General features: G+C 49.2%; 1 long non-coding RNA gene across 4 annotated transcripts in view; it reads right to left on the reverse strand.

The window, feature by feature from the left end:
* The window catches only part of LOC124980104 (uncharacterized), a 30,510-nt gene that overhangs the window by 2,212 nt on the left and 16,265 nt on the right, over positions 1 to 12,033 (reverse strand). Inside the window, exons 2-3 of one of the 4 annotated variants that reach the window (XR_007107735.1) lie at positions 5,200 to 5,440; positions 3,647 to 3,864 (exon numbers count right to left, since the gene is read on the reverse strand). This is a non-coding gene — a long non-coding RNA (uncharacterized LOC124980104). Of the gene's footprint in view, positions 1 to 64; positions 627 to 3,646; positions 3,865 to 5,199; positions 5,441 to 12,033 lie in introns of those variants that run through there. The other 3 variants (XR_007107733.1, XR_007107736.1, XR_007107734.1) reach the window with 3 other exon arrangements.

Consider the following 12,033-nt stretch of genomic DNA (forward strand, 5'->3'; position numbering starts at 1 on the left):
GTGTCCACGCCCCCCAGCTCTCCCTGGACCCCCACCACCCCGGGTGTCTTCTCTTCATACTCACTTTTCTGCCTGGTGCTTGAGATGCGCGACTGCGTGCGGTTTTGGCCTGACCTCTCAGCCAAGGACCTGGCTGAGTCTGGCTTCCCACTCAGAATTGGCAGAGGTTCTAGGGGACTGCTTGCTGCCCTCTGTGTCCTTGGGCTGCCACCGCCCAACCCCAGCCCCAAGCCCAGGACACTGCTCCACCCCAGCCCATGGCAGTCTCCTGGCCTGGGCTCTTCCCCGTTCAGCCAGGTTGGCCCCAGGCAGTTCCTAGTTGATGGGAGTACTACGAACTCCAAGAAAGGAAGGAGGAGAAAGGAAGAAGGGAGGGAAGAGAGAGAGAGAAAGCTCTCTTGAAAACATCCATCTAACATGATAAAAAAATTAAAAAGCTGCCAGGCATGATGGCGCCCACCTATAATCCCAGCTGCTCTGGAGGCTGAGTCACGAGGATCACAATTTAGAGGCCTCAACTGCTTAGTAAGACCCTGTTTCAAAATAAAAAGTATAAAAAGGGGTGGGAGAGCTGGGTGCTGTGGTTTATACCAGTTATCCCAGCGTCTTGGGAGGCTGAGGCAGGAGAATCACAAGTTCAAAGCCAGCTTCAGCAAAATAGCAAGGTTCTCAGCAAATTGGGGAAACCCTGTCTCAAAATTAAAAAAAAAAAAGAGGGCTGGGGATGTGGCCCAGTGATTAAGGGGTGCCTGGGGAAAAAACGTTAAAGCCAAAACAACCCACGAAGCCCCCCAAAGGCACCCTTGCTCCTCCGTTGCCATCTGCCCAGGTAACTATTTTTGGTGTTCGTTTGGCAATTTACATGGCATGAATACTCCCAGCATGGCTGATTTCAAGCTGCCAAGGTGACATCAGTGACTGCAGAATTGAGAGGAACGCACGCAGGTGGCTGGGGACGGGCAAGCCCCCACTCACCACGGTAGCACCACTTGGGCGGCAGCGCTGATACACAGGCAGAAACACAGGAAGGTGAACTTGTAGACGCTGGCACGCTGCTGCTTAGGCTCTATCTACCCAACCCTCAATCAGACCAGCCAGGCACAGCAACCAGGGCGGTGGAATGTATGTGTCAACCGCACCTCGTCTCCCAGAAGACTCTAGGCATCCAGTGGTAGAAAACCATGGAGGGAGCCAGGCCAGGGGGTGCACTCCTGCAATCCCAGCAACTTGGGAGGCTGAGGCAGGAGGATCACAAGTTTGAGGCCAGCCTCAGCAATTTAGAGAGGCCCTAAGCACCTCAGTGAGAATTTGTCTCAAAATTAAAAATTAAGAAAACAAAAAAGGAGACTGGGGATGTGACTCAGTGGTAAAGCGCCCCTGGGTTCAATCCCCAGCACTGAAAAAAGAAAACCACACAGGGCCATCGGGTAAACCATGGACAAGTGACCTAAGAAGCTAATAGTGGGGTGTCACTTTTTAAAAAATAAAAACCACGGTTTGAGTAAATCTTGAAAAGACAATGTTCTAATTTCTTTTTTTTTTTTTTTTTTTTTTTTTTTTTCACATGAGAGGGTTTATTAAGCAAACAGAGTGTCTCCCTGCAGGGTAAGAGAGAAAATGAGAGGAAAAGAGAAAGACCACGCTAGAGAGAGTGAAAAAGAGAGAAAATGAGAGGAAAACAGAAAGGCCGTGCTAGAGAGAGTGGAAAAGCAAGGAGGAGAGAGAAAGAAAGTGAGTAGGAGAGAGAGCATGAGGAAAGATGGCAGGGGTGCTATCCCTAAGCAGTTGAATTCCGCAGGGCTAACAGGGAACCAATTATGGAGAAGGATACTTGCAAGCTGACTGATGAACCAATAGCTAGCTAGGATGTTCACAGACTGACAAGTAGTTGGGAGGCGGGGAAATGTCTGCAATGGAAAGGGCAGGGGAGCAGCTTTACACATTACATTACATTACATTAGCCCGTTTCTGTTTTTATAAGAAAATCTTTTGTTCTCCAGTTCTTTCCTGCCTTATCTCTCCTTCCTGCCTAAGTGACTAGGGCTGGTTTTGCAGGTGAGATGTAAAAAGTCCATTCTCCCAGGGGCAGTCTTCAACTTCCAGACTTCCAGAGGCAGATGGTTTTCATGGACTTCATTTCCTCAATTTAACTGATCCCTGATTTCTACACTAACTGCCTGTACCCAATTCTGGCTTAACTCCTTTACTGCTGTAGGGAAAGGGGGCGATGACCGTTCTGGCTTCTTTGAGCTGGAAGGGGGCAGCGTGGGGCAAGTAGTTTGGAGTTCCCTTTTTAGAAATCGGGTTAATCCAGGGGTCCATGGTAGAAGTCTGGTTGGGAAAAGCAGGTTGTAAAGGCATCTGGGGGTGGTGCTTTAATCTGAAGTTCGGTGATGAATGCCCAGCAGAGCAGAGCATCTAGGCAGAATGGAAGGTGAGGCTGTGTCCAGGGGGAACTGGGGCGTCGGATGGGGTTCCACTTGCTTAAGAGACAGTGGAAGAGCCCACCCGAGTCACGGCACCAAAGTAAGAAATCCCACGAAAACCACACCGGACACGGGAAATCACATAAGAGGGTTTATGAAGCAAACAGAGTGTCTCCCTTCAGGGTAAGAGAGAAAATGAGAGGAAAAGAGAAAGCCCGCGCTAGAGAGAGTGGAAAAGCAAGGAGGAGAGAGAAAGAAAGTGAGTAGGAGAGAGAGAGCATGAGAAAAGATGGACAATGTTCTAATTTCTAATCCAGTATTTAGAAGCGAAGTGAGCCCTTAGTTCAGGACAGGGTTTAAACTGTTCTTCAAGGGAAAAAACAAAACAAAACTTCAACCAGCTGCGTTTCAAAGTTCAGACCTGATCTCCCAGCCAGAGAGAATTCTGGAACTGACCACACCTGGGGAGAGAGCCTCGTGGGTAATGTCACACAGGAGTGTGACTGTGAGCCTTCTCGGTCTCCGTTGGAAGGCCTGGTCGTCCCAGCCTGGACAGCCACCGGGGTATTGGCCTTGATGGCTGCCGAGAACCCGCCTGGGCTCCGCGAGGAAGCCTTTGCTCTTTGAAGCAGCACCCACGCGGAGGGCTGCAGCGTGGGTTGCTGGGTGACTGCCTCTGTGTTTCCCTGCCACTCTGCCTCTGGCATCTCTTTCAGGCACTCTGCCATTTTGGCCAGAAGGACAATCAGGGCTGGTGTCCACCTGGCCTGGGCCACGCCCTGGAAAGCTGCTTCTGGCAGACACCAGCACGGTGTTTGGGAGACCTTAGATGGCGAAGGTGACCTCTGGGCCTCACACCTCGTCGGCCTCTGTGATCCCCTCGTCTCCCTGTGTCAGTCCTGGGAATGATCCAAGGAACAGCGCAGTGTGGAGCAGTAGCGTCCCAAGTCCTTGGCTCATAGGAGGGGAATAACCTCTGAGGTGCCCGTGCCAGCCTGGAACCGAGCAAAAGATTCCCTCCACATGCTCAGATGTGCAGGCCGAGGACCCCTTTGCACCCTGCTGGTGCTGGTGAAGCGACAGAGCTCCCCCTGAAGCAGGCAGCTGCTGCCTCACGGGAAGCATCCCCAGGCACGGTCCTTTCCAGGGATGCCACTTGAGCAAAGCCATTAATAATGAGAACATGAGAGTCTACACAATGCTCAGCTAAGGATATGTACCAAGTTCAAGGCAGCTTCACGTTGGAACCAGACAGCTAAGAAATCTTTAGGCTTATGATGTCTTCACGAGGACAACCGCATTCCTTTTGTTTAGGCAGCAGTAGGAGAACAAATGGGTTGGGTGAAGGGGCACATGCCTGTAATCCCAGCAACTCCAGAGGCTGAGGTGGGAGGATTGCAAATTCGAGGCCAGCCTCAGTGGCTCAGTGAGACCCTGTCTCAAAATAAAAAATGAGAAGAGGCTGGGAATGTAGTTTAGTGGTAAAGCACCTGAGGGTTCAATCCCCAGTCCTCGCCTCCCCCAAAAAAGAGTACAAACAGGTCATTAAAAAGGCCAGTAATGACCAGGTGCAGTGGTCCATGCCTACAATCCCAGTGACTCTGGAGGCTGAGGCAGGAGGACCACAAGTTCAGAGCCAGCCTTAGCAACTCAGGGAGGTCCTAAGTAACTCAGCGAGACCCTGTCTCTAAATAAAATATAAGAAAGGGCTAGGGATGTGGCTCAGTGGTTAAGCTTCCCTGGGTTCAATCCCTGGTACAGGGGGCAGGGGGAATGTCTCAGTAACTCTGAGATGGCCCCCTGTGTTGAAGGAGTTCTGGGTAATTAGTGCACTGCTGGGGGTGTAGCTCAGTGGTAGACAGCTTGCCACCATGTGTGAGGCCCTGGACAGAAAAATTTAGAACAGGCCTGGTGCTGTGGTACACACCTGTCATCCCAGTGACTCTGGAGGCTGAGGCAGGAGGCTCACAAGTTTGAGGCCAATCTCAGCAATTTAGCAAGGTACTAAGCAGTTTAGAGAGACCCTGTCTCAAAATAAAAAATAAAAAGGGTTGGGGATGTGGCTTAGTGAAAAAGTGCCTCTGGGTTCAATGCCTAATACCAAATAAGAAAAGAAAAGAAAAAAGAAGCATTTAGAAAGGGAGGGGTTTTAATGTCAGGACCACAGGTTGGGAAGAAAACGGGCTTGGCCTGGAAAGAGAGGTCAGGGGTCTTGGACTTTTTCCTCCATCCTGGCCATTCCAGGATAGTCTTCCGCTCACTGGCAGGTAGATATGTGAACACCCTCGGGGACAAGAAAAATGTTGCCATTCCTTTTTTGGCGTTCAGGCCTGCCTGGCTCTAGGTGACTTACTCATATTGTTGGGCTAGACTGGCCTACTTGACCGAGGCCAAAGGAAGGAACTCAGAAAACTCGGTTCCTCCCCCGGGACGACCGCAGGGCATCTCCCGCTTTCTGTGGGAAGGAAGGCAGAGAGCTTCAGGACCAACCGACAGCTCCTCGGGGCGACAAGGACACTGAGCGTGAGAGGCCAGCCTGGGGAGCACCCTACGCCAGAGAAGGCCCGGGTGGGTCTGTCTTTAAGGGTCAAGATAAAGGGAGGGCCCTGTTGCACAAATAATCAAAAAAGATAAGAAAGTAGGTTTTAAAAGTAATAAATTTGGGGGGGGGGGTGCGTGGAGAGCAGTCGGTTCCTAGGTCGCGCGGAGCTGCACCGAGGAAGAACCTCCGCCCATCCGGCAGAGCCGGCAGCTGCGGTTGACAGCAGCTTACCTGTGCATCTCCAAATTGCAAGTAGGGGGGACTTGGAATGCTCGTCACACAAAGAAATGACACTACCGGAGGCGATGGGTGTGCCGGTTATCCCGGGCGGATCGTTACACTCAGTTTGCACGTATTGAAATGTACCCCGGAACCGGGCATGGTGACACACGCCTGTAGTCTCAGCGACGCGGGAGGCTGAGGCAGGAGGATCGCCAGTTCAAGGTCAGCCTGGGCAAATTAGGGAGACTGTCTGAAAATAAAAAATAAAAACGGGCTCAGGATGTAACTCAGTGGTAAAACATCCCTTAGTTCAGTCCCTGGTAGGAAGGAAGAAGGGAAGGAGGAGAGAGAAAGACTGGATTCCGTAAATATGTACAGTTGTTATGTGATTAAATTTAGGGCTGAGGAATGTATCTCAATGGCAAAATGTTTGCTTAGCCCTGGATTTAATCCCCAGGATCACAAAAAAATTAAAAATTAAAATTAAATAAAAAATGTTAACTGGATGCAAATTGGTGCAGCCACTCTGGAAAGCAGTATGGAGATTCCTCAGAAAACTTGGAATGGAGCCACCATTTGACCCAGCTATCCCACTCCTTGGTTCATACCCAACGGACTTAAAATCAGCATCCTACAGTGATGCAGCCACATCAATGTTCATAGCTGCTCAATTCACAATAGCTAGATTGTGGAACCAACTTAGATGCCCTTCAACTGACAAATGGATAAAGAAACTGTGGTCTATATACACGATGGAATCATGTGTATACACTCAGCCATAAAGAAGAAAAAAATTACAGCATTTGCTGGTAAATGGATGAAGTTGGAAAATATCATGCTCAGTGAAATAGGCCAAGCCCAAAAACCCAAAGGCAGAATGTTTTCTCTGATAAGTGCATGGGGAGTTGGGGGGGGGGAATGAAGGAATTTAATTGGTGTAGAGGAAAAAGGGGTGGGAGGGGGTGGGGGACAGAAAGATATTAGAATGAAACGGAGGGTATTACCCTATGTACGTGTATGATTACATGAATGGTGTGAATCTACATTGTGTACAACCATAGAAATGAAAAGTTATACCCCATTTGTGTACAATGAATCAAAATGCAGTCTGTAAAAATAAAATAAAAAAGATTTTAATAAAAAAATGTTAATTGAAAAGAAAAAAGTGAATCTGAAAATACCTGCTGCTGGTAAGGATGCTGGTAAATGAGCCTCTTAAACACAGTCCTTGGGAAGTACCCTGGGCCCTCTTAGCAATGCCTAGTAACGCTGAAGGAGTGTGTGTGTGCTGCCCCTAGCTGTTCAACACCAAGGTTTTGGAACAGGTGTTCAAGAAAACAAGCACAAAGATGTTTATTGAAGCACCAATGTTTGCTGTAGCAAAAAAAAAAAAGGAAAAACAAGCTCTCTCAGCAAAAAATAAAAGGACAAAATGAGCCTGACTTGCTCCTGTAAATAGTCCACACTGCAGTCAATGAAAGAACGGGATCTGCACACACCAAGGTGGGTGCATCTCAGAAACATGAGGAATCTCTAAAGCAGGTTGCAAAACGACCTGCAGCAATCCCATTTACATAGTTTCAAAACACAAAAATAGTAAGTTCTGTTCAGATGTGCATTGATCGTGTGTAGGAAAAGGACAGAAATGTAGGTGGGGATGATTTATACCAACCTCAGATGGCGGTTACATCTGCGGGGAGAGGGAGAGAAAAGCCTAGAGGACTCTAGCTATTGTCGCAAAGATGTATTTCTTTTCATTTACTTATTAATTTTGCTTTTATTGGTGCATTATAGCTACACATAATAGGTGGGTTCATTTTGACATATTCATACATGCATAGAGTTTAATTTACCCTGGTTCAGTCCCTGGTGCCCCTCACTTTATTTCTTTTTTAAAAAAAAATGTGGAGGGCTGTGGATGCAGCTCAGTGGCTGAGTGCTTGCCTAGCATGTTTGAAACCCTGGATTCAGCTTCAGAAAACAAAAAGATGAAAATAACACAAAATATTACCGTCTATTTATAGTAATAAATACGTGTGTTATATTACATTTAATATCGTTGATAGATAATGGCCCCCCAAAGATGTCCATCACCATCCTAATTCCCAGAAGCTATGAATGTCACCTTATGTGGTAAAAGAAACTTTGCCGATGTGCTTAGTTATCTTGAAATGGGAAGATTAACCAGGTGCAGTGGCACATGCCTGCCATCCCAGTGACTCAGAAGATAAGGTAGGACAATTGCAGTTTTGAGGTCAGCCTGGGCAATTTAGTGAGACCCTGTCTCACTGAAAAAAAAAAAAAAAAAAAAAAAAAAAAAAAAAAAAAAAAATATATATATATATATATATATATATATATATATATAAAATATCTGGGGATTAGTTTAGCTCAGTGGTAAAGTGTTATTGGATTCAAACACCCGTACAAAAAAAAAAAAAAAAAAGAAGAAGAAGAAGAAGAGGAGGAGGAGGAGATGGGGAGATTATTCTGAATTCTTTGGCTGGTCCAATGTCATCGCGAGGCCCTTTTAAGAGGGAGGCAGGAGGATCGGAGTCAAAGCGAGCAAGTGTAACAACAGAAGTAGATTGAAGAGATGTGTTTGGAAAATTCAGGAAGAGACCACAATAAATTTGTGGTGTTTCAAGTCACGAATGCATAGTAATTTGTTATTTATCGCTGCGGTAGAAAACTAAGCCGGTAGGAATGCTCATGGCCTGAACCTGTCGCCCGATTTCGTTTTGTGGTATTGAGTTGGGGAGTGTTAGCAAGGCTTCCGTCGCCTGTTCCTCTTCCCATTCCTCCCGCTCCGGGAGGAGAGCCCTGTCGGAACCGCCCACCGGCCACCGCGGCCACCGCGGCCACCGCGCAGACAGAGCTGGCCGCGTCTGCGGCCGGGCTGTGGAGCCTGGCTCAGCGGATGCTCAGGACGTGGGGCGACCGCAGGGAGCCGATCCCTGGCTCCCCGAAGCTGCCAGAGGCTCAAGTGTGCAGAGACAAACTTGAGGCCAGCAGAGAAGCTCCACGGACGCTCCTGTCGCCCTTCTCCTCCGTGTCCAGGGGTCCCGGGGCTTTGCCTGGGAACCGGGACTCCAGATGTCGGTCGGCCAGGTCCTCCTCCAAAGCGGAGCAGCCCTCCTCAGGCGGGAGGCGACCCGAGGGACCCTGCCAGCTGCTCTGGTGAAGCGCCCGCCGCGGCTGGGCTTGAAGACGGGAGACGGAGAAGAGGGGAAAAGGGAACGTGGGGGCCCAGGAAGAGCCGTGTTCCAGAGAAGACCGGTGTGCGTTCGCCCGTGTGCCCGAGTGAGCTAGGGGCCACAGATGAGAAAGCAGTGGTCCGTGTGTGCGTGCACAGGCACGTTACACTCACACGTATGCGCACACAGAGGCCTGGGCCAGGGCCACTCGGAGGAGCCGGGGAGGAAGGGGAGGCAGAGGCCACGGACAGTGGAGGCCGCAGAGGGTCCTCTCGAGTGAAGAGCAAGATGATCTTCCCTCCCGAAATCTGGAAACTAGGCAGGACATGTACCCTCAAGGGCCGAGCAGGTAGCTCCAGCTGCCCAGGGTCACCCTGGTATGGGACTGGGGGGCGGGGGAGGACGGAGGAAGCATCACTCCATGTGATGAACTGTTATACAATAAATATGTATTCGAGGCTGGGCGCAGTGGCGCACACCTGTAATCCCAGGCTCCAGAGGCTGAGGCAGGAGGATGGAGAGTTCAAAGCCAGCCTCAGCGAAAACAAGGCACTAAGCAACTCAGTGAGACCCTGTCTCTAAGTAAAATACAAAATAGGACTGGGGATGTGGCTCAGTGGTTGAGTGTCCCTGAGTCCAATCCCCAGTACCTCCCCCCCCCAAAAAAAAAGTATTCCAAAGCCTCTTGAAAAACCCAAACAAACACCAGAATAACAATGGGCTCCTGTGATCTTTATTAACATAAAGGCTGAGGCGCCCTGGCTGGGGCGTGTGACTGGTTGTGCTGCCGCTTCAGCACTTTGGGAGGCTGAAGCAGGAAGCGCTCTTGAACCCCAGAGTTTGAAGCCAGCCTGGGAAATGTGGTGAGACCCTGTCTCTTAAAATAATATAAATGAATAAATGAAATCGGCAAAGATATTGCAGAGACAAAAGGAAGACTTCCCTCCACCCTCTCAAGGTCCACTGGAATAAACTGACAAAGACAGATGAAATAGAGGGAAAGGCATGCGTTTCTTAACGCACAGGGGGAGTCGCAGAGCGGGGATGGCAGGGCCATGGTCACCCAGCAGCTCAACAGCCTTCAGACTCACCCCATTTCCACAGGGGAGGGCAATGGCAATGTAGGCCCTTTTGTTGTTGTTGTTGTTTTGAACTGGGGATTGCTGAGCCAACCCCTAGTCCTTTTAATTTTTAAGTGTTTTTAGAGGGAGTACCAGAGATTGAACTCAGGGCACTCAACCACTAAAGCACATCCCCAGCCCTATCATTGTACTTTATTTAGAGACAGGGTCTCACTGAGTTGCTTAGGGCCTCGCTTTTGCTGAGGCTGGCTTTGAACTAACGATCCTCCTATCTCAGTCTCCCAATCTGCTGGGATTACAGGCGTGAGCCACTGTGACTGGCTTTATTTTTAATTTTGAAACAGGGTCTCACTAAGTTGCTCAGGCTGGCCCGAAGCTTGAGATCCTCCTGCCTCAGCTTCCTGCGTTGCTGGGATTGTAGGTGTGCGTCACTGCACCCGGTAAATATAGACATTTTTTAGAATAGTAAATGGTTCTTAGGGGAACTCAGTGGGGCTGAAAAACATATAGTGCTTGAGACAAAGTTTGTTGGGTCCAAAGAATGGACAATGGCTTTTAAATGATTCTTGACAGGACCAAAATAGAGGACAATGGTGTGTGCCAGCAGACTTCAGACGTGCTTCCTGTCACGGGAGTTAGTCAGTGGAAACTCAGGGAAGGGCCCAGCGGCCAGGCTGACACAGGAACTTTGCAGGGAAAGCCTGGCTGCAGGGGAGGGAGAGACGGGGGCGGGGGTGCGGGGTTGGAGCCACCTGGATGAGAGGAGGGCCTCAGGTCTCTCAGCATGTCACAGAGCCAGCCTTTGCATCTTCTGAGTCCCTGGGACAGTAAGCACGGAAAGCTCTCAAGTCACTTAGCAGGATCAGGCAGTGGGGCTTCACGGGAAAGTGGCCTCTCTGGGGACAGTGAGAGTCAAGGAGAGTGTGGCAGGTCAGGTGGGGAGGCTCAGACACCCCCTGGCAACCTGATGAGGCCTGGCAGGAGCTGTGGGGATAGGGGCTGCCATGTGATCAGGGGCCCAGGCCTGAACCCCCCACACCCAGCCGGGATGTCTCAGCACTTACATTAATAAAAATCAAAGGAGCCCATGGTTATTTTTGTATTTGTTCGTTTTGCTTGTTGTTTGTGGTATGGGGATTGAACTCAGGGGCACTTACCACTGAGCAACATTCTCAGTCCTTTTTATTTTGAGACAAGTCTTCACCAAATTGCTGAGTTTCTCACTAAGCTGCTGAGGCTGGCCTCGAACTTGAGAACCTTCTGCCTCAACCTCCGGAGTCACTGGGATTACAGGTGTGTGCCGCCAGACCCAGCTGGAGGACATGGTTTTGGACTAAGAACCTGCCCTAGGTCTCAGCAGACTAGTTTAAAAATGGAAATGGAGTCATTCAAGATAATATACTGCTTTTTCCAGAAATCAGGATTAGTGAATTAACAACTAGGGGTGTAGCTCAAAGATAGAGCATTTGCCTAGTATGCATGAGGCCCTGGGTTTCATCCCCAGCACTGAAAAAAGAAGTCAGGATTAGATAAATAAGAGCCAAATTTTCCAAACAGATCGATTTTAACCAGCAAGATAATAGATTCCTGTTTTCTTCATGCTTACACAAAAAAGTAACCTGAAGTAACCTGATGCTGGCTAATCAGTTACTTTTTTATTACTCTGCTTCCCTGTTGCTGCCCTGTGAGGGAAATAACTTTGAATTGACCAATCAACTTTTCTATTTTCTGTTTTGTTTCTGCTGTCTTCAGCCTTTTTCTGTCTATAAAACCAACCCCTTCTGCTCAGTCCACTGGAACATTTATTCTAAGTGTTTATCTAAGTGAAATGATAAGACTTTCAATTCTAGAATCAAAAACAAAGCCAATTAAGATCTCTAAACTAAATTGTGATTTTGTCCTCTGACAATGTTTTGCATTTGGGGGCAGCCAGAAACCTGTGCCTGTGACTAAAAATAAAGTTTGAGCACCTCTGGACTAGTTTGAGGGAACCAAGTGGTTGCATTTTTCTTTCTTTCTCTTTTTGAGGGAGGGAGAGAGGGTGCTTGAACCCAGAGGCGCTTAACCACTGAGCCACATCCCCAGTCTCTGTTTTATGCTTTATTTTGAGACAACGTCTCTCTAAGTTGCTGAGGCTAGCTTTAAACCTGCAGTCCTCCTGCCTCAGCCTCCGAAACCGCTGGGATTACAGGCGTGGGCCACAGCGCCCAGTCCAGCATGGCTGTCTTTCTGAAGCAAGTTGGACTGTGCTCTGTGCTACTGTCTTGCTGACCAGCCAGGCAATCAGAGAAGAGTAGGGCCTGGGGAAGAAGGACCAGGACGAGGAGGGTGGGCGTGGGGAGCCATGGTGGGACAAAGACATCTGAGGCAGAGCCAGAGGAAGTGGGCAGAGGCACAAAGAGCAGGAGCCAGAGGCTGCCGGGCTGCAGGAAGGGTGAGTTCAGGGAGCCTGAGAAAAGGGCAGCTGGAATCCTAGACCCACCAGGCTCCATCCGCTTTCCTGACAGCCCAGGGGGTGAGGCTGTCCTGCTGGGGAGTCAGGGAGGACAATGAGAGGAGCAGAT

The sequence above is a fragment of the Sciurus carolinensis genome, chromosome 3 (assembly GCF_902686445.1).
Source record: "Sciurus carolinensis chromosome 3, mSciCar1.2, whole genome shotgun sequence".
Taxonomy (NCBI): Eukaryota; Metazoa; Chordata; class Mammalia; order Rodentia; family Sciuridae; genus Sciurus; species Sciurus carolinensis.